At 32.8% G+C, this 27852-nt stretch overlaps 1 protein-coding gene across 2 annotated transcripts in view; it reads left to right on the top strand.

Moving 5' to 3' along the window:
• Positions 1 to 27852, top strand: part of LOC118189295 (uncharacterized) — a 382580-nt gene that overhangs the window by 86996 nt on the left and 267732 nt on the right. Inside the window, exon 2 of one of the 2 annotated variants that reach the window (XM_035359876.2) lies at positions 24931 to 25038. The exons of the other annotated variant lie outside the window; for it this stretch is intronic. The gene's annotated coding sequence lies outside the window, so the exon portion shown is untranslated. The remainder of the gene's footprint in view (positions 1 to 24930; positions 25039 to 27852) is intronic. 2 annotated transcript variants of the gene reach the window in all.

The following is a 27852-nucleotide window of genomic DNA, read 5'->3' as shown; positions in this document are numbered from 1 at the left end:
TGCTTGTTTGACTTATTCAAGGTGATATGTACAATTTGTCTTAGCAGAGGATTTCTGAAATCGTAGGCCCACCAGCAGCCGAGCGGTAAAGTCGCTGAACTTTGGTAGTTCGGTCCGAGGTTAGAATCTCGCGAACGGGCTGGTTGCATGGGTGTTTTCATGGTTTTCTCCAAGTATAGCGTGTATACGAGCCTTTTGTAGCCAGTTTTCCTTAAAAAGTCCTCGACGAAGGCACCCTTTCCCTTCGGCAGATGGCCCTCGAGTTCTTTTCCAAAATCAAAACAAACCAAACTGATCATCTTAAATCATAGAAAATGGGAGTGAGTTAATATGTATTTACGATATTACACAATGTTGCATTAAAAAAAAAAGTTAAGAGACTGGTTTGTTTAGTGACAAAACGGATACTAACGCTTAATTCTGATAATTTGACTTGGATTCGAATGTGGGCGAAATGGTTGGCTGCCTGGATATTTTTATTAATTTCTCTGTGTGCAGTGTGTATACAAGACAGCTCTCTTCAAAATGTCCTCCACGAAAGCACGTTTTCCCTTAGGCATTTACCCTCGTGTGTTTTACCGCGTTCATTTAAACAAACAATTTGAATATTCACTAGGTAGCACAAAAGTTAACATTTGGAATACGTTTAATTTTTATTTGCAATTTTATGTCACTTTGGTTTAATTTGTTTTTCTTAACGCAAGCAGTCGTTTTTTTTTTTTTTTTTTTTTTTTTCCCAACAACGTGTTTTGAAGTATTCCACAAACTACTAATTAACTAAAATTGAACTGATTATGAGAAATTTAAGGTTATTTACTTCTAATAACAATTCTTCCGTCTTTTATGTTACACAACTCAATATCAGCCAGCATTCAATAGCTGAAAAGTATGTTCAACTTTTGATCTATATTCATTTTAGAAATGTTCAGTTAACGTTATGGCAATAGAATTTCTCGTAAATGTCTGAAATCGAAAAGCGTCTGAGCTCAAGTTTGGGGAGTACATAATCTCAGCCTTAAGAGGCAGACCAGAATTTAATGATATTACGAATAATGGTATTCTTCATAACTTTGTTAAGTAGGAATTTGCCATTTATTCTTATATCTTGGAATTTGTTTTTCCGCATTGCTGGTATACGAATGGATAATTTTTTTCACCGTTTTCAACTGTAACGGATATGTGGGTTTTTCTAGTTTTTACAGTAATTTCCAGCAATGATTTGATCGTAATCAAATTTGTTCACATCCCATGCGATATTTATATTCCCAGACTTACACGATCTAATTTTCAAAACCAGATAGATAGCTTTCAATTTTACCATAACTGAAATGACTGGCCTTTTTAACTTTAAAGTAAAATGTTTTTTGACGAGTATATAAATTATATTTTTGAAGCCGTTTCAGGGATTTAAGTGAAATTTCATTTTAGGCATTCAAACTGAATAGCAAAGTTATTTCTGAATTTCTTTTTCTGATTGGATTATATGTATGTTGCTCATATGACCCATGACCGATTTTAAAGTGAGTTTATTAAAAGATAACCAGCATCAGCTTTAACTTCTTCATTCTTTTTGCTCTTTAGTGACCTCTCATGCATTAGGCTAATTTAATTGCGTAACTAGTTAAGAGGTTGAACTCAGGATAAACATTTCATGTTTATCTTATTCACTTCAAGTTTTTGAGCTGAGTCATTTTCCGGTAAAGCATTTTGTCGAAAGATTATATGTGTTTATTAGATATATGCATTTTATATATACATATAATTGTTTTCAAAAGCTTAAAATTTCAAAACTTGTTTCTGTTACTTTTCATATAATTAATTATATAGTTCCATCGGAATATATAATTTATTATATTTTCCGATGGAACCATAGGTACGTGAGGTCCATTTCTGAATTTTTGGTAATATAAATCACTACGGACAACTGGAGTACTTTTCTGCGAATTTGTGTTAAAATCTTTTGGTAATATTATTAAGACCAGTTTTGTTTAATCGTTATAGCAAAGCATGCCAAAACTGCCTGAGGAGAAGGATGCCCTTCGTGGTGGACTTCGTACGGGTAACCGGTTCGTATTTTCATTTTTAATAATGTTAAAGTGCTTTCTTCCAGCTGCTTATAAGCTGCAAAATAGATAAATTAATTCAGTACAGCTAGATGCATCTCAATTTTATTTCTAGTGTAACGTAAATCCAAGTTATACCTCCATAAAAATAACTTTTCACGTCATTCATGTGCATTAATTTCACACTCACATGAATGTTAAGTTGAAATAAACAATTTGCCTAATATTTTACTTTAAATTTCTAAATTTTTTCTAAGCAGTATTCTTTGCATCATAAAAACCGCTTGTGGCAGTTAATATTGGTGACTGTTATATTTAAGATGTAAACGAGTTTCGAAATCGGTAAAGTGAAGTGAAATTTTTCACTCCTCCGGATTCGGTCCTTAATATTTGCAGTTTAAAAGAGCTGTGTCTCAACAGATTTGTGATTAAATATGCAGCCGTACATCTATAAGCCGAAGGTAAATGGAGCAGGAAAAAAATCAAGTAGATTTACGTTGTGTTAGGTTACCTGAATAGGGTAAGGCATACGAGGGCTATGCACCCAAGGGAAGGGATCCCTTTGTGAAGGAAATTAGCTTGGCAATTGGTGGGGTATTCATGTTACAAAATGTTTGAGAAACACCTAGGTATGCGTATTAATATATTTTAAAAAAGCAAGACAGAAATTATTGCTATGTATTTCGAGAATTACACTGATACAAAAGTGGGAAAGCACAATTAAATGAATGAATATAAATTTTAATCATATCTTTACGTTTGAAAAATATTGCGTATAGCGGGATGAAATCATATGGCTCAGATGAAGACTTAGGTAGTATAAGTCCATTTGAAAGTACCGCATTTACTCGCCTATTTCCCCCTTTTTATTAACTAGGTTTTTGGCCGAAAACGAGAGGCAAAAATTATACGAATAATTTAATTTCTGAAGAATTCGGTTACCATAAGAACATAACGTGTGTGTGTGTGATTATGGCAAAGCCTCGAGGGCTATCTGCCTAAGGGGAGGAATGCCTTCGTGGAGGACTTTCTAAGGGAAACTGGCTCGTATACACGTTACACATGGGGAAAACCACGAAAACGCCCATGCAGCCAGCCCGTTTGCGGGATTCGAACCTCGGACCGGACTACCAGTGTTAAACGACTTTACCGCTCGGCCGCTGGTGGGCCATAAGAACATAACGACTTATTTATGGATAAACAACCAATAACTATCACAATATAGTTTATTTGAAAAAAGCCTCATTCCAAAAAAGATTATCCAGTAATTTTAACATTATAATATCTAATAGATATCTTCATTTCTGCTTTCCTGTATCTTGAGCCTCGATCGCTCTTGTTGCTCACTGCTGCTCCCTAGGCCTCAAATCATTGATTGCTGCTGGAAGTGATCTCTGTGACGTGTGCTGCAGCTTCTAAGTCATCGTTGTCATCACAGACATTTTCGCCAAAGAGTCTATCTTGCCACGTGCAGCCATCAAGTGCATCCTTTTTTTTTTTTTTTTTAAGTTCTTCACTATTATTGTTTCATCAGTCAGAGCCCATTCACCAAAAGTCCCACGAGAAAATCAGCAAGTTGGAAGTAATTACTGCATGGGCGAATCCATTTTAAATTTAGGGAAGCTCGCTTTTTCAGCACCTTGAAGAGAAGAAAAATTACGTGACTATTAAAAAAAATTAATAATTTTCTGCTAAAATGTTAGGGGGAGAAATACCCGAGCAAATACGGTAATTGTGAAAGTGGATAAGAATATTTCTTTATCTGTGATAATGTTACATTTTCTTGCAAGAGTTGGTATATTGTATGAAAGGATTAAAGGGAATGTGTAATAAAAGAAAGTGCGTCGTTATATTATTAAAGAAAGTACGTCGTCATATTTTAATTTCTTGAAGTAGTTTTTCAGAGTTCCAAGTCAAGAAATACTGAATGTGAAAGTGATGTGTTTCAGTTTATTAAAAAAAAAAAAAAAAAAAAAAAAAAAAAAAAGAATATATATTTGAATATTTAAAAGAATTTATAATTCGCCAAAATATATTTTTAAATAGTCATAATAGCAATTTAATTACTTATGGAGGATGCCTGAATGACACAAAAAAACTCACTTCGCTTTGCTTTTAGAGCTACTGCAAAGATGCTTTGACCTGATAATATCCACAGTTTGGGAACAATAGCCGGCTTTGGTTTATTTTAGTTTGGGATGGGTTAAGTCACTCAAAATTAAGTTCTATATATCATTTATTTCAAACAAGACATAAATATTCGACCTTTCCCCCCTGCAAAAAATATAACACTCATTTTCAATACATTTTTGTCGAGAGATAACGTTCAGTTCGATTTAGTGAAAATTTCGAATTATTGAAGCTAGCAATTGAAAATTTTGTTGGATTTTTGTTTGCCGTGAATTGCAGGTCTTGTTCAAGTTTTGAGCAAGAAATATCATTTTTCCCCACTAACTTGAGCCTCTGAGAAAAAGTCACATGGGCTTTTTTAACCCGGAAGAAATTGAAATAAATTACTTACTATTCCTCAATTATTATTCTCCACCAGCCGAAAAGTAGTTTTCGCCTGTAATGATGTACGCCTTTCTTTTCAACCCTGTTTATCCGAAAGATTTATCATGATAAATGTAAGTGTGAGAAGATAAAAGGGCTTCCCGTTACCCAGTAATTCCTTGATAGCTTTTCAGTTTCTGTTGTTTGGGCCAAGTCCAGAAGTGAAATGGAGTTCAGAACGACTCGGGAATTTCGGCATTTGCGGCAGTTGTGACGAGCATTGACTCCAATCAGAGAAATAACACTTCAGTTATAAAGTGGAAGTGATAGCATTCGTAAACAAGTCTTTCACTGTCTCTTCTTTTAACTGCTTTCCTCCTCCTCCCTTTCTTTCTTTTTTAGTTTCACCTTTTTGTTTGGTTTTTTATAACTGTACTACACCCATGTTTAAAGTTACTACGGTTGGCGGGAAGCCAGAAGTAAGCCAAAGTATGTGTCAAAAACTGTTCGCACTGACTTTTACACACTGGATGAATAATTGCTCAGTTGAGTGAAAAAGTAAGTATTTATCTCTTCATCGCTTGCTTGGCGTTAACCTGTAAGGGTAATGCTTTTCGGCATATACTGAGGTACATGAAACGAATGCATTAATTGTAGTCCATGTGGCTAACAATAAAGTTAACGATAACGACTAATAGAATCTTTCGCAATGTTTGTCAAGAATTGAATGATTACGATAAGTAGCTTCTTTACCGATTAGGAAACGTTTTCGGAAATGTTTTTTTAATCGTTGTCTAAGTCACAGATATTAGAAGTATTTTTCCAAGACGCTCGTTTTAATTTTATAATTTTTAAAATTTTGTTTCAACGTAATTGCGATTTCTGATTTTTACTTCACGTTTGTATTTCGCGGAAGGAATGTTAGTTCTAACTGCATAACTGTTTTGAAGATCACTTAAAATTTTAATTTAAAACACTTTCCATTTACATAAGATATAAAGCGAAAAGATTCTTTGATCAGTCATTCTGCATCCAGTCACAATTTAATATAGAAACATTCGCGAAACGTTTCGAAACACGGGGACATGAAGTCAGTCTCAAGAACTATGCTATGTATCAAAGCCTCGAGTTCTATTTGAACTCAAGGTGGGAGAAGTAATCAATCATACTTCGGACAACTTTCTCTTTCGAAAATATCTATACCACGTTCTCCTTCTAAAAGCGGAGTTTCTCTTTTCTCATTTATTGTGGGTTGCTCCGTATTCTTTGCTCCGTGTTTGCTTTGCTTGCTGAAATATTAAGTTTCGGAATTACTATTTAGCTTCAGTCAATTGAATATTTACCCTATCCACTTCCATCTACTTTACAGCATAAAGAATGTATATTCGCTACCATATTTTAAACAAAATCAATATGTATAAAAGCATTCGCTTAGAGAGCCAGTGAAATCTAATAAAAAACACACGAGCTATTCGTAATGCTTCCTGCTGCGTTTTAAAAATATACATTCGAATGTACCTGCCAAAACCATAAATTCTAAGGGTATAGTAGATGAATTGTATTCCATTCGTAGAGTTACTTAAATTACAAAACATGCAACACGATGTTTGAATATCTTTTATTTTTCAGGCTGAATTACACTTTGTTGTGGAAAGGAAAAGCATTATTTCTTGGCGTTTATAAAAAGAAATCTCGAAATGCATCTAAAATTCTTCATTCTTTCGATATTTTTCTTCTAAGAAAGAAAAATTATTATTTTACATCTTTCTGTTGCGGTATCTAGGGAACATGACGAAAAATCAATACTAACGTAATAAATGTATATTCTGGTAATCAACTATTCGCAAAATGTTTTCACTAATTATTAAAAGGTATAACAAATAAGTACCATGCACGTTTTGCAAGTTGCTTGTTAAATATATGTTAATATTTACTTTCTTTTTCATACTGCCTCCAAATTCATTTTCATCTTACCGAAAGATGTTTAGAATATTTCAATCATCTCACTCACTAATTTATAATATATTACTTACCATTTATAGTTGAGCAGAGATCCAAAAGACTGAATATATAGTAAAACCTGCATATATTAACTGAGGTTATCCGAACAGACAGTCAGTTTAAAGAAATATTGGTGAAATGTAGTAATATTATCAATATCAAACCTTATCAATAATCGGTCATTTAACGGCCTTTCTATTGTGCATTACGGTAAAAAATATGGCTTACATGTGTTAAAAACGAAGCGAAGTGAACTGATAATTCATACGTAGACATGATGCAATAGCTAAAAAAGGGGGACATTTTCGGAATGGGTTAGTATAAAACGGGAATTAAATTTTAAAGATTTGATTAACGAAGATATGATTTGCAGCATAGATCCGGAGAACAATAAAAATTACAATGATGCTGAGGCTGATGATTAAACAAAAAGTGTAAAAATTAGTGATGCTGAAGTCAGTTTATTTTGATTGTGGCTAAGTGCTTAAAGGTTCTCTTTCTAAAGGAACCGATGCCTTTGTAAAAGCTTTTAAGATAAATTGGCCTATGTAGATGCTACGATTGGAGAAAAACACGAAAACTACCATGCAGCCAGGGCATTCTCCGGGATATGAACTCGGGTCGAATTACCAATTTTTAGCGGTTTAACCAATTGATCAAAATAAGCACTGAAGATCTGAACAAAGCTTTTTAATATTTAAAGTAAATGTTCTGATGCTTCTCCTACTGCTATTTAGTAAATTAAAAACTGGCATGACCATACGGTAGCTGATCGAGTCGTAAGAATATGATAAAAAGTGGTTAACTTATTTTTTTCAGGAGTGGAATGTGCATGTTATATACAAACACGTGCATGTTATATTGACAGAACCTCATCATTTTCATCAAAGATGAAATTTGGAAGGAGTTTGTGTATTCCAGTTTCTTCTTGAATATTTTTATCTCGAAGTAAAATCCGCTATAGATTATTTGTTAATTGAAAGTTTAACCCTCTCTCTCTATATATATTCTTCATATTTTTCTTTGATTTGTGCCTTCTTCGTGTTAAATTGCTTGCCAATTTTGGTAGATATGCATTCTATCTTGCACTTTTATAAATCAATTATGGCATCGTATCTTCTTTGGTAGTATTTGGCACCCGTTCGAAGAGTGCTTTTACATTGATTTTTGTTTTATCACACTTTTTTTTTTGTTTTTGGTTAATCTACATTTTCAATGCTTTCGCAATTTTGTTTTTTTCTAGAAATTTTGGTTTTTACAGTTGACTACGAATTGAAAGCTTAGCGCTGATGAGATGCAGCAAATAGGAATGATCAAAACAGTAGCATGTTTCATAGCAGTCGCAGTCAAAGAACTGAATTGAATTACAAGTTTCAGAAATGCAACTTCTTCAATAGCCGAGCTGCAATCCGCTGGTCACCGGTTATTCGACCTAGGTTTAAATCTCGGAAACTAGGTTGGCTGCAAGCTAGTTTTTATGATTTCCCCTATGTGTAAAGTGAATACGAAGCTCCTTCAGAAAGTCCATTTCGTTCTTTTATTTACTTATTTTTTGTGTTCAACCAGACTTATGGAGCTTTCTCCGAGCAATAAATATACTGTAAAATTTCTACCCGACTCCAGTTATTTTGAATACATTAGCAAGCTACTAAAAAAAAAAAAAAAAAAAAAAAAAAACAGGAACTACGACAAGATTTGTCTGTCTTTTCCTTCCAATCTCGTGATACATGAATTGTGGCCTTGCCGATTTTATTATTTGTCTTTAAAAATAATATTATCGGAATCATTTGAAACTCGGTCTCTTCAAGTGATGAGGCGAGAGTTACTTCTATTTCCTTGCCGACTGTAATTTTCCTTGGATTTTCATATTTTAAAATCTTAGAAATCAGATTTTTCAGTTTCATATCTTCGTACGTACGTAAAGTCTGTTAATGTTTTATGTCTGTCTGTATAATCCTGAAACAGCAAAGTTAATGTATTTATGCCACCAAATAAAGATACGGCTTAGAATTCAAAGTAAAATCTGGTGAGTGCGTTATCTGTAAATTTTGCAGTCGATTACAGATTAGTTATCTAAACTTGTAAAAACAGAAATATTTAAAAACTGCTATATTTACTTTATTTTATTTAAATTAATTATTTTTTTAAAATTGTTTACGGTGACGCACACAATATTATCCGCCTAAGGGAGGGATATCCCTGGAAGACTTTTAAAGGAGACTGACTCGTATCCACTTTACACATCGGATAAACCACGAAAATGTCCATGCTGTCAATCCGATCGCCGGGATGATCCTCAGACCGAACTACTACTGTTCAAGGACTTCACCTGTCGGCCGCTGGTAGGCCAACTGGAAAGTTATGAACGGCATTCTTATATAAATATTTCTTCGACATATGGATTTCGAAAGAAACGAATTCTATTCCTGAGAGGAAGTTTGCCTTTAGTGGCTAAAAAAAGTTTATATATATCTAGAAATATAGCAGTTAACTTTAATTTAGTATCAAGTTCTCTGAATCAGTTTAAAATGACTGCATATTGCAGTTTCTTGAAAAACTAACGAAGCGCTTCCAATAAAACGTGGTTGAGTTTATTTGATTATAGCATATCATTCAAGGACTATCTGTCTAAGAGGAAAGATGCCTTCATGAAGGACTCTGAAGGACACTGGCTCGCCCATGCAGCCAAACCGTTCGCCGAGATTCGAAGCGAGGACCGAACTACCAGTGTTCAGTGATTACCGCTCGACCGCTATTAAAAGTGGTATTTACAGGAAATAAAAAACACACAGCAAATTGCAACTGCTTTTACAAATTCGGAGGTACATACTTTTTTTTTAAACAAAAGCGAATAAACTAATCGATGTAAATAGGAAATTGAAAGTGTGGGAATGTAACAATATTTCACAATGCAGCAGTTTAAAAAATTATTTTTACCGAATTTCGTCGTTGAGATCAAAACATCTATCTGTAGAACAGAAGCATTTTATTTTCATTATCATGTATTCTTAGGTGAGCAGATTTATGTATTTTGTTTCTGAGAAAAATTAAAAGTTTGATGTAGATGCATCTTTCTGTTTAATTACTCGAAAAGCTGAAGTTATACTTGGACATAAACAGCGATTTCTGTCCTGAACGATTTAAGAGCGAGTGGTAAATATAATTAATTGCTTACGTACTTAAAATAGAGTTATAAGAAGGAGGAAAGTTATTGTTTCTTCATAGAAACTGAGGGCAATTATTTCCTAATGAGGCATAACAGCTATTGTATTTTTTAATAAAGTGTATTATCTACCGCAGATAATTCAAAATTGTTGATTTTCAGTTACCGTGGACTACTTCTTACTCGTGCATTACCAAAAAAATACTTTTACTTTGCAATTTAATTGACGCACGTACCTGTTGACCCCCAGTATCGTGAAATTGAACGGATAATCATTTCCTCGCTTCCCATATACCAGATGATCATTAAATTTACCCCGAAAGAGGGGAATGTTCGTCTGTAGGATACTGGGTAATGGTATTTAAAGAACTGAGCGCTGAGAAATGCCAGGAATTCAGAAATTTTATGCACAGCTGATTAAACGCGTTTGTTAGGGCGCTAAGGCTTTGATTTGATCTCTGGCACCACCAATCTCCACGAATTTAGTTCTGAGCAGCATCTGACTCATTTGTTGTAGAAAGCTATCACTAAAACCAGCATTAAATTATCGATCCCAGTCAGAATTTTGTGAATAAAGGCTTTGACAGGATTATATCACCGTATTCAGTGGTGTAGCATGAGCTGTAGTGATAGTAACTATTGTTAATATCGGGAAAATTTTATTTTCATATTTATTTATTACTAAATTTTTGGGCCTACAAGCGGCCAAGCAATAATGTGGCTGAAAAGTGGTAGTTCGGTGCAGGATTCGAAATCCGCGTAACGGGTTGGTTGCATGGACGTTTTCGTCGTTTTGCCCATGTGTTATGTGTATACGAGCCAGCTTCTTTTAAAAAGTCGTCCTCGAAGGTATTTTTCCCTTTACGCAGGTAGTCTTCGAATGCTTTGCCATAATCAAATACACCAAACCAGTCTGCTTACCTTAAGAGAGATTTGCTCATAGGAGCTACATAAGTCATGCTTGACGTTCCAAAGGAAATTCATATTTACGTTATACAAGTTCATAAAACAATATCGCTGACTCTTGAAGTTCGTTACCTGCTGTGTTTGCACAAATGTATTTTAAATGCATTTTAAAATTTTAGCAGGTCACTTTAGTTCATGATCTTGAACACTTGGAGATTTTATAATCTTAATTAAAACTGTAATTTCGTGCTAGTATCGTGTAATTCCAGTGAATGACAAATTTTGTCTAGTGTACTCAAGCAATGTGCATTAGTAATTAAAAACGAAAGTTTCCAATTAAATATTAATAACCTTTAGCATGTGAAGCATGTTTAAATTTCACAAATTAACGTAAAATGTTGGATGTTTTAGAAGTTTCATAGATTAATGTAAATGTTGGATGTTTTAGAAGTTTATAAGGATTTCAAGGAAATGTTCATGTTAGCTGGGTTTCTATTATTTGCTCACGCAAAATATTTGGAATAATGTTATAATTTTAATCTTAAAACTCTTTCAATTCTCTATACATTTACCTTCAAACTGGTGTCATTAGCATTTAAATTAATTTTTCAAATGTAGTGAGAGGCACGAAATACTGCTTTTCATAAAATGTTGCTCTTCTTTTGCACCGAGTTGTATTTAACAAAAACAGATAAGAATTAGTACTACGCATTATTTGATGATAAATAATTTATGGAAATTTCGATTTGTGATTTTTCAATGTATATAACAGCAGATTATTTACACCCACGATTCTATTAAAAATTACTAGAATACACTAATAAATAAGTAACAAAGAACTACATTTTTTCGGTTTTTTTTTGGGGGGGGGAGAACATACTAATGGAAACTGTTTGTTAAGCCAGGGAAATGCTATGATTGCTATACACAAGTTTCTTTTTCTCAAGATCTTGAACCATGATTGAAATTATTAGCACCTACTTCACAAGGAAAAAGTGAGTAAGATATACAGGAAGGGTGACTAATGATGTCGCATTTAATTTCAAATGTTTAGCTTCACCTTTTTTCTATGCAGCTAAGTGCAGATATGACTAAACGTCTTTAAAAAGAAGTGTGTACTGTTGTAGTTGTACACACACAGTGTAGTATTATTTACATTACTTTGTCACACAAAGAAAGAAGAATCATAAAAATAAAAAAATCTTGAAATCATAGAAAGAAATACAAAAAAAGAACCTTTATCATAGAAAGAAATATAAAAAAGAACCTTTATCATAGAAAGAAAGACATTTTGAAAAAATTACAAGCAAGCTACTGGATATAAATGTACTCACAATTAATACGATTACAGATGTGTGATGTACGGGATGAATTCCGGCGAGCTAACTGCCTGCATGTTTATTTTATGCACCTCTCCCCATAGGTAACGTGAATACAAGCTCGATTATCTTATGTCCTCCTCGGAAATATCCACGGTGTTTGGGAAGATAGCGCTCGTGTTCTTTGCTTGAATCAGACAGCCAACCCAATATGATGACGTTTGAATTCTTTCCAATGACAGTTAAATCAGAAGCAGCGAATTAGTATCAGGCGAAACTTGTGCAGTGTTCAGTTCTGTTTGGAGTTCAGTCCTTACGTGTAGGCCCTCACCAGTAGCCGAAAGGTTAAGACACTGATTATTGAAAGTTCGATCCGGGTTGATTCCAGGCTAGCGGAGCGGCGACGTGGTTGATTTTCGTGGTTTTCCTCCAGATGTAATATGAATATGAACGAGTTTCCTTTAGAAATACTTTCACTAATTCCTCTCTTCCCTTAGGAAAATATCCCTTGTGAGCTTTGTCGTATGCAATTATCTAATCTAATCTAACCTAACCGTTGTGGCAAAGAATACTCTGGCTGTTTACCTAAAGTGAGAAATGCCTTAGTAGAGGCTTTTCTGAAGGAACCACCTCGCATTCACGTTACTCATGGGAGCGCACCTCGTGAACATCTAATGCATTTAATACATTCGTCTGTTTCGGAAAAAAAAGTAGAACCTGCAACTATGAGCTTCCGAAAAAATTCTCTTTAAGCTTATTGACTTAAAACAATCCACTAAACACTGTTTGATGCAGAGATACTTTTTATAGTTGAACTATTTAATACCAAGTTAAAATTGGGTCAAGTGAGAGTAATTCTAAGCCCTGTATTTTTAAGAAGTACCAATGAAAATATTGAAAAAAAAAATGTTTTTTGGTAAATTCTGCAAATAAAAAAAAAAGGCAACTTTCTAAAATTAAAAAAAAAAAAAAAAAAAAAAAAAAAGGCTGTTATTTCATGTTTATTTCCATTTATGGTACTTATTTCAAAAATAAAACATAAAAGTAGTACACAATACACAGTAATATATCCAGACTTTCTCTTTTCTTATTGATTTCTTTCTTTCTTTCTCTTTTGATATTTTTTTGATCTCCCCGCCCCTCTAAATTTATACATTTTATTTGAGATTTTGAGAATTAGTAAAATTCCTCGAAAAATATGCTGAAAATCCTAAGAAGGAAATCTCTGTATATTTGGAAAATCCATAATGTGTAGTTTTATTGCCAGAATTTCATGATTTTAAAATGATATCACCGATATACGGTCACAAGTCCGAACCTCCCAAGAGATAAATACAGCAGCTTCTTTCTTCCGTAAACGATTTTGTGTTTAGCCATTTTCAATCAATCAGCGAATGTACAAAAGTAACGGTCCGTCAATAAAACAGCACAAGAACAAATGTTCAAAACAAATAAAAAAAACTGGTCGCGAGTGACTGATTTATTGCTTTGCAAGACGTCTCCGATTTATACTGATATGCCCTTTTTATATAGTGTTGTTGGAAATTTTCAGTTTTAATTCAATTTTAAATACTTCATCCGTGTGCTTTTAGGACGATCTGCTTGGAAATAATTAAAGCCTACAGGGTAAGCTACACAACCATTTCATGTTGATAAAGGAAATGTAACAATTTGACTGCTGCGAGAGATTCAGTGCTTCCACGCAGATTTAATATTTTATTACAACTCCATTAATATCGCGGTTAATAAGAACTGACGGACTTAGGTTTCGTTGTGGAAAGGGGGACTTAAAATCTGGTGATTCGAAAGTATTCTCGAGAGCTTGTCGGCAAAGAGGGTGACGAGACCCTTAGTTTCCATTTTTTGAGGTGCTCTCAGTTAAAAGTGGGATAGAGCTTAACACGTTGAGCGCGGTGCCGGTCCCTGGGGACCGGTAGTGAACTTTCCGTGTGGTCGGCGTCGGTCCCTGGTCACTGGCACTGGAATTTTCGTTTGGCTGGCGTCGGTCCGCCTGACCGACAGTATTAAAATTAAAAAATAAATATAGTCTCAATGAAATGTGATCATATTTAGTTTTAATGAAATGTATTGAAACATTCTAAACAAAAATACGGCTTAGCTCGCTGCCGGCTGAACTGAAAGGACAGCAAATTCGGCGCCGCGCTCAACGTGTTAAACAGCTAGCATTCATTTGCCTTGCTCATAATTGAACAATCCAATCACATCAAAACCTCTGCAGATTATTTAAACTCAACTGAACCCATAAAACAATGTCTTACCTTAGTTTTGTATGATAAGGAACTTGTGCACATACACATTTCACTAAAGAACTGAATATTCATATTGCATTTCAGAATATTTAAAGTCACGTTACTATAAAGTAAATTCAAATAATCTGTGACTTACACTCAAAGACTAGACCGTAATTTCCTTTCATAAGCTCGACACCGGCACAGAAACAATAACCGCTAACAACCGACATTAATTGCCGATATATGATCAACACAACAAAACAACAAACAAATAAACAAACAGAAATTGATAATGAAATAAGAAGAGATCAATGCACATTTGTCACTTTCGCAAAATTGTTCCAGGCACACGATCGGCAGTGCGAAGTATTGATGCTGGTTTAGCATCGATGCAGCGTAGGACCTATACTGAGCAGAATCGACACAACGGAGAATGGATATGGTTTGTTGTATTTCCTGAGGTGTCAGAATTTAACGAGTTTATTCCATTGTAGGCTTAAAGGATGACTTTTTTCAGTTATTATTTTCTCTCCTTATACACTCTATTTTTGAGGAATCTTTTAACTTAAGTTGTCTGTTTCGATAATAATTCTAAAGTGGTTTGCTAAATAAGAAACTAAATAAAAATATCAGTTGGAAAAAGGCTATTTTTATTAACTCGTTGCTGTTCTGCTTTAAGAATTTATCTTAAAACCATTTCACTCTCTGCGTCCATGTAGAAATAAGTTTAATAGGATGGTTTGATTTTGGATTGAAAGCAAAGTTAAGATATCCTATTATTTTGTACTTTTTCTGCCAGTAGGTAAATAAAAACATATATGCATACATATGTTACATTAGTGAATTTACTTTATATTAAATATTAAATAATTGCATAAACACTAAACAGACTGAGCGGTTTTTTTTTTTTTTTTTTTTTTTTTTTTTTTAAATTAGGAATAAACTGAGAAAAGCTTGCATAGATCAGTGGCCAGAGCACTCGTGTGCAGTCCAAAAGTTCTTGAATTCAAACCCAATATAAGAAAAAATAATTCATGATGGTTTTTTGATAATTTGGTTTATTTATATTTTTAATAAAGGATCTTAATTTATATTTTTTCCCCTAATGGAGAAGCTCTGCGTGCAAAAAGGAACTAAAATAAAAGCTAACATTAGCTTGACATGTCAAAAAATAGACGGTTACTTAAGTTATTTTAGTTGGTTACTTAAGTCATTTAATTAAGGCAAAATTCGTGAAAGCTATCTGCTTTGAAAAAGAACTGCTTTCCACTGTATTACAAATATGTAAGAAGATCAATTTCTCATTTATGTTAGGAGTAGAATAAATCACTTTAAAAATCTGCATTGAGCACAAAAATCAAAAATTTGCGAAGTAATGAGTACTGATCGCTCTTCGTTCTGTGTTCAGCTAAAAGAAAAATATCATGTTACCACAAATAAGAAAACGATTTCTTCGTATAAATTTGTAACTAAAATCAAAGCAAGGTGATTGATGTTGCATAAGTTTGTCATTTAAGTCAATTACATGGTAATATACTTTTAAGCTATAATTAGTTAATTACACTTAAGTAGTAAAGGGGGACATAAATTTCAGTTCCTTTATTATGAGCAATTTATTTAATGTTGCCTTGCAGTAAGAAAACGTATGCGGCATTAATTAACTAATAATGGTATTGTTAATAAAATAAAAAATAAAAATATACCCTGTTACATAAAGTTGGCAGAAAGTTTGTGTTTGATATTGAGAGGAAGGACATCCTTCTCATTTATGTGAATATTTTATGAGAAAGTAGATTGTGATAAGCAATCTTGAGTCTAAAGTAGCCTACGGTACAATTCCTTTAGTTTTATTTCTACAAATAACGCATGTTTAATATATGATTTGCTAATAGTCTCAAATATAAAAATAAAAGTCCAAGGTGTATGTACTAGTTTTCTATTTCTCCAGTTACACTCATAAGTTGCTAAAGCTGTATCAGGCGATTAAATGGAAGATTTTAGTAAATATCCTTTTAAAATTAATGCTTTCCGTGATGAACAGGACATTGTTGAAAAAAAGTGGTTTGCTTGGTTTGTATTAACTGTAGCAATATGCGAAACGTAAGCGTTGGAAGTCTGAAACGTCCTGAAATCGAAAGCGTGTAAACCTTAAGCGATAATATCCTTTCGAAGATTGATGTTTCTGGATTTCCTTTTTACATGTTAAAGAAAGCCCTAGTTTATTGAAAAATATTTAGATCAGAACTGAACAGTTTATTGAAAAATATTTAGATCAGGTATTTAGCGGGGCGGGAACATTCATTGCAATGTATACTATCATTGAAAATACGTGAGTGTAAATATACTTAATGGAAGGCACTGTATATATATTGGTGTTCAAAATTAAGGGAATAAACTCTTTTTTTCGAATTTCTAAAAAAAAAGTTCTAAACTAAAACCGAAAACTATGTGTCAAAGAACAGTGTAAAACTCTGATGTCGAATAAGTTATCCCGTACTCACATATATGTTGGTGACGCTGGGTCACTGGTAGGTATGATAAGCTGTCGTTTGTTGTTCCGCTCTTATTTCCTTCCTGCACAACGGCAATAATCATTGCACTTATCTTAAAGTTTTGTTAAACTTATTAAGTGCAGTAGAATGAGTTTACTAACGTTTAGAAGACGAATTTAGGCAGATTAAAAGCAGGACAATTCCAAGTTCAAGTTGCAAGAGAGCTGTATGTATTGCTTAATGTCATCTGCAAATTGTAAAACAGCTTCAAAACATGGGAGGTGTGAGGAAGGGCGTCGAAGATGATGATGCTCTGTGAAGTAGGGTAATTTGTAACTTGAAGTGCGAGCTCAGATGATAATGGGAAATGATTTCCTATGAATTGAATCGGTATTTATCACTTTGCGCTAAACGTCTGACGTTTGCTACAGCACGTAGCTTCATTTTTACTTCTGTCCTGCCTCTGGAACCTTAGATTCGAGGATTAGTGCGAGAGATCACACCCTTTTTGCTACCACTCAAAGATACGATCTGTTACAAAACCAGGCGACTTCTCGCACAGGCGCGAAGAAATAGCACGCATTGGGAAAGGGTTAAATTGCCCCTTTTATTTAATTAAACTCTTTAACAAAAATGCATGTACTTCGTGCTCAAAGTAACAGCGACTACTTGCGGTGGGAACTTAAGTATAAATTTAAATAACAAAGAGTAGTGCTAGACTACTTAAGACTAGCAGGCTGACTCAGCAGCACGCATCGGTGAATAAACTTTAACTAAACGGCCAGAAGGCGTATCAGCAACTCAGAGTAACAGCAGAAAGGAGAGAACAGCAATGTGCGCTAAGTTAGCGAAATCACGGTCTGACTAACTTTCTCTTTTCGCCCGTTTAAATACCCTTCTTCACTTTAACTTAATTTGCATCCTGGTGAAGAAATGCGAGGGAAAATTGAGGAGTTCAGAAAAGATAACAAAAATTAGAATAATTGGTTATTCAAAATAAGGGAAACTCGACAAGTATTTTCCCGAAACCTTTATGAGTAAGGACGTTTTACCAGAAGAGCTAGTACTTGCATCGCGCTTAGTGCCTCCACAAGATAGCGAGTGCAGAACATTATTTGGATTCCACTTCAGTGGCTTCAAGCGACACACCCTAGAACTAACTCAGGGGGTGCTGGTTCAAGTTATCTTTAACGACGATTCAACCTGATTCTCGACGTATCTTCATCTGGAGAGAAACTTTAACCCGACACCATTCCATTCAATATCAGGAAAAGGGTCTCTGTTGTGGCGGAGGTGTCATGATCTGCGTAGCCATGATGTTGAATGCCCGAAAACCACTCCAAATGCTTGATAGAGACTTTCTGACTATTTAGTAGCTCTCTTAGAAGGATTTTTCTTTCTATATCTATGTGTTTCTTTACGGAGGTTCTGTTAGCCCTTTTTATGGACGACAGTGCTTGTCCAAATAAAGTAAAGCTAGCGGAAGAAAAATCTTCAAAGTGAGTATGTTTAGAGTATGAATTGGCCAGCCAGATCTCCATACTTGAAACCATATGTACATGTTTTTAACGCCCTTGGTAGGGCAACCACCTGAGCCGTATTCGACAACCGCCTCCGAGAACAGATCAGGAGCTAAAAACAGCTTTGGTATAAGACTGGGTGTAGTTGCCTTAGTGACTCATCAACAGACTCATATTTATTTGTTATAGGTGACCAGTTACTCTCATTTTAGACACCATCTTGTTACTCCATTAGTGGACATTCCTGCTTTCACGAAGATTGCTCTCGAACATTATTGAGTATATTCACTATTGTATGATACAAACTGCTATCTAATGATTCCATATTAAATTCTGTATCACATCAAACTCATATTGTATTCATTACGTATTCTATATCAAACTCAAGATCTTATCCAATTTACATCGTATTACATATCAACTTCTAGATCCTATCAAATTAATATCGTATTCCTTATCCAATTCTGTATCATATCTCTGTATCTGTATAAAATTTCGTCACATTGTTTGGTATTTTTTGAAAAATAAATAAAAAACATTGTTCTCTTAATTTTGGACATTCATAAAATATTTTAAAAGAAATATGATTTACTCTTTAGCAGTAATTTGAATTAATGAATAATTTTCAGCAACATAATTTCAACACTTAATTTTGCTGCTCAAGTTTTTGATTATTTAATCACAGCGAGGCATTACAGCAATAGCTTTAGGTAGGGGTGGCATACCAAAAGTAGTATTACTGCGATAAACTTCCTAATAGCATTTATGAATGCTATTGGGGATCTTGCTCTCTTAAGCAATTAAATTTTAAAATTAAATTTAAAATTATTCTTTTTCTAATTCCTGAGAAGTCCAACAAGGAAGAGAGCATTTTGAGTGCATTACAAAGCATTTTAATAACGTAATATCTTCTATTGGAAACAAAAGCCTTTCATCGAAAATAATTCTTTGTTTAAATTAGTTCGTCGCAAAGTTTGAGAAAATCTTTCTGCTGTTTTAATGTTTGGAACCTCTTAAGTCTTTCCTAAAGAAAAAGGTAAATTCCTCAATGGTTAGTTAAATCCAAATATTACGCCTCTGGAAAGATTAGGATTCCTTAATTCTAGTTTACTTAGAACTGCTCTCACAAGTCTTCATTAAAAATTGCCTTTCCCACATCGTATTTCTTTCGCCCACTTCCCGTCGCATTTAAGTGTAGGGGGCTGTTCTTGAGAGGGTAATTTATAGTCCCTACGGACCTTTGCAGATCTCCCTCCCGCGTTCAACGCATTGGGCCTCTCACACTGATGGCCTTAAGGAGTTTCGAAGCCCTAAGGACTCATGTTCTCTATTCTCAACTTTTCTCTTTTCCTTCAAGTTTCTGGAAAGTGCTGTTTTGTTCTGGTGCAGCGAGTTTCCATTTTTGCATCACGGAATTTCATGGCAACGATTTCTTTCAATTCGTAAATCTACACATTTCACCTTCATTTGCAATAATCTTTATTTTCTGTACGAAGAAAAGGAAAACATATAAAAATTTTCAAATTCTGTATCGAGTGTAAGTCTACATTTTCATCATTTCTGAATTTGAAATTTTTGATACGCATTTAATTTTTCATTTGACATTTCTTTCTTTATATATATACACATAATTAAGAGATCATTAATATAATTAAATCATTCAAAAGTAGCAAACCTACTAACAAGAAAAATAATATTTAAAACAGAAATCAAAATTGAAGCAAAAATAAAACATCATAAGTGCAAAATTAAATGATAAATAAGGGTTGAAAATTTTTAACAGAGCTACGTTTGAGCATGTGTAGCCTATTGGGCATGTGCAGTATATATAAATACATTATGTAAATAAACTAAATTCAAATCGTATTGAAATAGCAATAATAAATTGGAAATATAACATTTTTATAAATGCAAAAATACTATATTGAAAATAGCTGATAAACGAGATCTGCTACAGTATCCCCAGACAAACCAATGTGTGTAAAACAAATGTCGTACTATTATTACCACAATAAAACATTCCGTAAAATTCTAAAGGCAAATAGATTCATTCTACATTTCCTTGCACATCTTCATCGGGGGGGGGTGTATAGAGAGAAATAAAAGAAAAGGATAGTTTGTGAACTTACAACTTTGGTATAAGACTGGATGTAGTTGCCTTAGTGACTCATCAACAGATTCATATTTATTTGTTATAGGTGACCAGTTACTCTCATTTTAGACACCAAACGTAGACACAATTGTAGACACCAAACGGACAAATACGTATGTACGAAATAAATCTTAAATTACGAAACTATAAATTAAAGCAATGTAATAAATCTGCTATTAATATGTTTCCATAACTCTGTATAAGCTTGTACTTCTTGTGTGCTTATCCGTTATGCATTCATCCATTTATATATGTGCCGTTTTGCGCATGTATATGACACATAGAAAAATTTGTAATGACATTTTTGTGGTATTTGCATATGTGTTATATCTACTAGTTATTAGAGGTTATTATATTTTTTGGGGGGTGACAAGAAAAATTTAGCATTTTGCATGGAATTATTATTACTTACTAACTCATATAAAATGCAAGTGCTATTCATTTTATAAGGAATTTTCACCTTATCCACTGCGTGCTCTTGGTAGTTGGTAACATGTGTGGCTAGTTATTGGAAGATACAGATTTTGAATTTCGGTGAGGGCGTACCTGATTTCTCTTATTTCATGGTTTCTAAAAATTGTAAGGCTAATTTAACTTCTCAGGAGAACTCTCCTTCTACAGCAAATCTTAAGCTATAAACTATTATTTATTTTTAATGTATTATCAGAACTAACTTCAAATCTTAAAATAATTTACCTTTTTTATTTCTCTCCCCCCCTCGAAAACGAAACGATTCATTAAACGTATAAAATGATTCATTTAAGACATGTAGTGGTTTAATGTATATTACATTAAATATATAATAATAATTATTATTATCATTATAGCAACTTAAAACAGTTACAAAACATAAAAGCACTTTGATTCCTTAAAAGTTTCTGCATGTTTACTTTTATAGAGAAGCTCAAATATTTTCAGCAACAATCTGTATTTCTTATTTTAAGCACACTAAAAAAGATAATTTGGTAAATTGTATTAGCAATAAAGTGTTATTTTAACCTTATTCCATGTATGAATGTGAAACAAAAAATTTTTCCCTGTAATTGTTTTTTTCTGTTTATTCATCGTTAACTTTTTCCCCCCAACCTGTGACAGTAATCCGCAGGAAAAGGTGCGTAGCTAAGTAACCAAATATAGTTAACGAATAAAAGCTACTGTTTGCATGTCAAGTGTACATAAATAACGCATAGGAAGCGAATAACATATTGCAAATTCGATGTCTTTAAGTCTGTGAGAGACTTATATTTTACTTATTATAGAATTTTTAAAAGGAACGGTTCTCTGTCTAATTTTAAACAAGCGATAAAAATGTGTTTCCTGGTCACAAACTACTCCACCTAACAGCTGGAAGCTCAACAGCTGATTAAACAGCTCTTAATACAGACAAACAACGCAATAAATTCTTTTTAACAGCCTTTTTCTTTTTAATGATTATCCTCTCATTCCAAACATTTCGTAGTTATGAATTCATGCTCATATATTAGTGCCTAAATCATGACATTTTGGTATTTAAGTAAGTATTGTTGTGCACGTATAATATTGCTTTTGTATGCAGCGAGGAACGTTAGCAAAGGAAATCGAATCAAGGTAAGCTTTTTTTATAAATGCATGACCTCAATATTGTCTTCCGAAACTTCTTATTTAAGGTAGCATCGATTTTTAATATTGGTGCATGATCCATAGTGCAGTCAAAATCGAGGTTTATCGCAAATTTATTAGCCGTCAAGGCGTGTGTAATTATGATAGGCTTCCCCTTTCTGACGTATAAGAATCTTTATGGATAAAGACGCAGATGCGTGTGAGGAGAAAGAATTGAGATAGTAGATCGTAATTTTTTTGCTGAATATTATTTTGCTCTTTCATCTTATTATATACAGGTAAGTTGAGCGTTAATGTTTTAGACTGAAGTACCTATTGCATAATGTATCTTTTTTTACAAGCTTATGAGTTCCTTTATCTTTAAAATGATTGGTTAAATATTCAAAAGCAGTGGTTCTCATGGACTATCTACATGTATTAAAGAGCGCATGTTGATTTTTAATAATTAAGAAAAATTAAATAAGAACAAACTTCAGGTTGTTTCCATGGACATGCACAATCCTTCATACTGATTATAAAAATGAAATTCAGTTTTCTACTACGTATTATTGGTTTTCCGAACAGAGATAATTTATTTAAATCCTCTTAGTACTAATGCATGCTGTTAGTTACATTTGTGAATATTTAACGTCATATAAATTACGAGATTCCTTATTCGTTCTGCCCACATTAGCCTATTTTTCAACCCCCGAAAAGCTGTTTCAGCAAATAAGTTACGCTATAGATTAAATGATTATATCGGTAATTCCTTAAAGATAGTATTTAAAACAATAAATATTGTTGAAGAGATTAGCGAAGCTTTAAAAAAAGAGAAGGGGTAGCAACTTTCTTTATCGATACAGAAAACGCATTCGATGAAGTATGAAGTTATGTTATTTACAAAATGGCAGACATAGCATGTCCACCTGTACTTATGATCTATAACTATATCAGCAATAGCAACTGCTGCGTCCCCCAATATCATATTTTTCAATGCATTTCAGATTTAAAGTATATAAATAAATTCGAACAACGGAAGCATCTTTCAAATTTGTATCAAACTTTAACAAAGGAAAATGAATTTTGATTTCACTTAAGTCTTAATACTTAAGGTGATTAAAAAAAACCCATTCCTGTTACACTGGATTTAATTAAAATTTAATAATACTTTTACGTTTCACTCCTCAAGATAAATATTGACTATCATAATTGACTTGAAAACTAGAATGCCCTATTTATTAATTAATATCTAGCGGATCAATGAAGGCAGTATATTCTTTGTTATTCTTATTTAAATAAATTCTTCGGACTGCTTCTCCATTGGTATTAATAGAAATATTTTATAAATCTGTAAATTAATACCCGCAAATGGATTGTAATTCAATTAAAAAAAATGTTTTTCTTTAAATAAAATTTATTTTTAATAGCTTAAAGAAGCAGCGAAGGAAACAAGATTGATAACTGATTAATGAATCCATCATTTAGTATAAAAGTTTAACTATGTAAAATTACTTAGCTAATTCTCATAGCGCACAATTAATCAGCTTTGAGATGAATAGGTTTTTTTAATGTCGCGATCTGCTCTAAAGCATCGGTGCTTTTAATTACGAGACACTAGAATTTTAAAATTAGCTTTTTTAACTAATAACTGTAGCTGATGTAAGTTTAATTGGTAATTAAATGACTCAGACTGAAATGATGGGGAATTGCTTAGAGGCACCACTATAACCGCCAGCTTTGCTTTCTATATGAGGGTATTAAATATTTATTTAACGAACAGCTATAAAATGTCAGAATTTTTTTTAAAAATGTTAGTTTTTAAATAATTGTAATATAAGATTTTAATTAATAGCTGTATTAATAAGTGTGCGAAGCTGCAAGAAAGCTCAGCTGCATGAAAATATTTTTTTTATAAGTTAAGTATATTTTAGAAACTTTGGAAGCGTTTGCCGTCGTACAGGTTCAGCTGCTAAAGAGAAAATAAAAATTGGTTAGCAATTAAATTATTGAAAACAGAGAAAGGATTCGAAATTTTGGGTAATTTCCTATTAGTAGCTATTGTTTTACTACTATGATTGGAGGATGTATCCGATCCGAGTAATTTCGTGTTATCATTTAAAATATTTTAGTTTTCCACATTATTTCGTGTTATAAAAATGCTATAATAGTAATTATAAGCTGATGTTCAGTATCATGCCGTTTAAAGTACAGTATTATTAAGCATATTTTTGTCTACCTGAATTAGAAAACAATACATGTAAAATTTTTAATAACTTATGGGGTATATGAATTATTTCAAACCTGTTTTTCAGACAGGATTGTATTAACATGAGATTCAACTTTGAAAATCTGTTTAGTCGAAAGATTTGGTCTTTAATTAATATTTATTTTAATTTTAGATTAGTGAGATCCTGCATGTATATAATTCTTAAAAAAAAAAGAAAGATGATAGCATTATATTTTATGGGTACATTTGAAGAAATTTCATATGTATAAAAATAGCTTAAAATTAAGAATAGTGAAAATAAAAATAATGAATATGGGTCAGGAAAAGTATTTTTCATAAAATAATAAAACAAGAAGTAAAACATAAAGACGGAGGGAACAGAGACTTGCAGAATGCGCCATATATGTTAAAAATAAAAACGCTCATTGTGTTTCATAAGATAAATTTTAGCCAAAAATTAAAAAAAAAAAAATAATAATAAATATCTATGCATATTTTCTGCGAATTCCAGTAAACTTGTTTTTTCCGTAATATAATGAAATTTCTGAAACTGTTGAAGAGAATTTTACGCTATTACACGTTTAGCCACGTAGAACTGTTACTTGAGAACCACTGCTGAAGTTAATATGATTTATCCGCATTAATAATCCCCAATATAACTTATGGGGCTGAAAATATTTTCTTTGAATTATTAAATGAGTTAAGATTCTTTTTGAGCCGCATAATCAAAGCAAACTCAGTAACAACTACTCTTCACGTTGCAGTTTTAGGAGTCAAAAGACAAAACCATTTGGTGAAATAATTTTTGAGCTGAAATGTATTGACAACTAGATGGTGCCCCATTCACGGTCCTTCAGAAGCTTGTAACTACGGTAAGCTATTTCTCACATTTTTCAATACATGTGAAATTTTTTTTTAGTTGAATGTGTGGTATTTTGTAAGATTTGTTATGTTGTTGCGTATGTATTATTATATTTAAAAAAGTAATTTTATGCTTTGTTTCTGATCTACTCCAACTTTTTAACTGAGACATAAGTTTCGAAATATTCGGTCATAGGACAATTTTACAAACAGATGACATTAGGTAAGATTTCTCATTTTTATTTTCACAGTCAGCTGTGGATTTTTTTCTTGCCGGGGCTTTCGGTAAGTATGTCATCTTTGTTTGATAGTGCTTTCAATCTTTTTTTTTTTTTTTTTTCTTCCTTCTTCTTTCTCTTCTATAAGAGCAATGCTTTCATCGAGGAGAGAAAAGAATTAATTTCCAAGACAGAAAAAAAAAAAAAAAAAAAAAAAAAAAAGTGTTTTTACTAATTCCAAAGAGAAGGAATTCCATTCGTGTTTAACATTTCCAAATGTGATACGAATAATTTTTTTTTTCCTTTTTTAAGAAAATGTAAGGAATGTTTAAACGGTTTCATAGTTCTGTACGTAAAAATTGTAAGTATGTATTAAAAATAATACACTAAAATTGTTTCTGAGACAATTATGCACTTTTGAAGTAATATGCTTATATACTTTTGAAGTATTTTTTAAATTGATGTACAGAATTTTCATGTATATAAATGTAAATAAAAGAGCGAAAAAATTGAAGCTGTGTTACGCGTGTTTAATAAATTCAACCTGAAGTGGGAAGAAGATAATATATGTAACGAGAATTCAGCAATGTATACGTAAATGAAAATTTTTATGCATTTTGAACTTTTATATTTACTTAAAAACTACATTCCTGATAATGAAATAATCTTTAAACATTAAAAGAATTTTAGTTCGTTTTTTTATCGCTGTCATACAAATTTCTTTACGCTAAGTAAGATTAATATTTGATTCTTTGATCGACAGCTTGGTGTTAGTTGCATATTATTATTTAAATATATTTCAATGAAGGTTTTTTTAGGACATATTTACAAAATTTGATCTGTTTGTAGTTTTTTAGTATTAATTGAACTGTTTGAAAATTTATTAGCAATATAATCTATGTAGTACTTTTCCAACTGTTAAAAAGCATCATTAATATTTTTTTCGTAGATCATTAATAATCTTACGGGACAGACATTTTTAGTTGTATTAGGCAGCGAAATTTGATTTATGTATAAAAGATAAGAAAATTTTTTTGCAATTGGAATACATACATGAGATGAACTGTAGGTCGAAAAATTTATCGAGAGCTAACAAAACTCTGAAAATTTTTTGAAGTTCATAGTTATCCGATTCTGACAAATACTCTTGAGTGCGTTGCCATAATAAATATATAAACTTACTCTGCAAAGAATGGCAACATCTCGCAAAGTCGTATGTCCTTTTAAATTAATCCAGGCTCTGAAGCACGAATCTTTTATCTTTTTATAATAATGCTTTTTTTGCGTTTCATTATTTGTATTTTAATCTTAAAATGAACTCGCTTAAAATAACAGACTAAAAGGAAATTCATTGCGATTGGCAATTAAATTATGTATTGTTTCTTTGTAATAAACCCAATTATATCGCATTTTAAAGCATTTCATTTTTGTGGTTAGATAAAGCAATTAGATATTTCAAAAACTATGGTATACATTGGTATGCATCTGTCTGAAGTTCTTTAGTAGCTGTCTTTTAAAGCTACACAAAACTTAATGATGAGTTCCAACAAGGAAATGGTCTCGCAAACTGGCATTTTAGTTTTGAAAAAGCTGTAATTAAATTGAGCTCTTTAATAACTTTAAAGCTGTGACCAAAATATTATTAATGGTTAGAATTTTTGAAAGACGATAGGAAGGAGTGTTCTTGCTTATCATAAAAATGCTTAAAATGAGGTTAGGAAGTTCCATTGAAAAGACCAAAATATTTATACAATAATGTTTTTATATAAAATTATATTCAGCCAAGAGAAACCATAATAAGTTTTTAGAAAAAGAAAAAAGTTACCTGAAGCACTTGCTTTACCTTCTTAAAGTGGCAAAAGGTGATATATGAATGAAATGAGGGGATATTTCATGAACAGGCCGAACCGGGAAACAAATTTATAAATCTTACCCTGTAAGGCTGAAATGTGAATAAAACTGTCAAGGCTAAATTGGGATTGGCTGACCCCGCTACAGATATTTCTGACATCAAATTATATCCAGTATTGAGAATATGGGCGAAAAGAAATGACACAGCGTCAGGGTCGCTAGCGCCAGGGCAAATGTGGCTGCACCGGGCGGCGAAATTAGCGGGGCAAACTGTCTAGTGTCAGCACTTCGCAGCATCTTGATCAGATTTCAGATTCAGTGTTCACATCCAAGAGATTAGCCTTCATTTGCAAAATGCAGTCTGATGAACCATAAATCGTTTGCGAACCCATACGAGCCCGAAGACATTCGTGATCACGCATCTTAAACGGCAGCTGACTAATGTACTATGTTTTTACCAAGGTATAAATCTTATGTCCTGCTTGTTTATGTTATTAAATTTTTATTCATAGAAACCTGTTAACTCGTTCGCTGCCAAAGCTGATCAAGTCCATTCACACGCGTAAGATCCTATCTGCATTTTTATGATTTTAAATTAGTAGTTCAAAGGGGCGATTTGCTAGACGGACTATTAATTTCATTTTGGCATATTTCGTTGATTCGCTATAAGCGGCGAATCACTTTTTAAATTGTTGTCTCTAAATATTAGAGCCCTGTGTTATATTTAAAGAAATAATAATAAATAATGAAGAATCT

This window comes from Stegodyphus dumicola, chromosome X1 (assembly GCF_044657685.1).
Source record: "Stegodyphus dumicola isolate Sdum_Otavi_A_Nest chromosome X1, ASM4465768v1".
In the NCBI taxonomy this organism is placed as follows: Eukaryota; Metazoa; Arthropoda; class Arachnida; order Araneae; family Eresidae; genus Stegodyphus; species Stegodyphus dumicola.
Note: the sequence above shows the minus strand (reverse complement) of the source record. Positions and strands in the feature narration are given on the sequence as shown.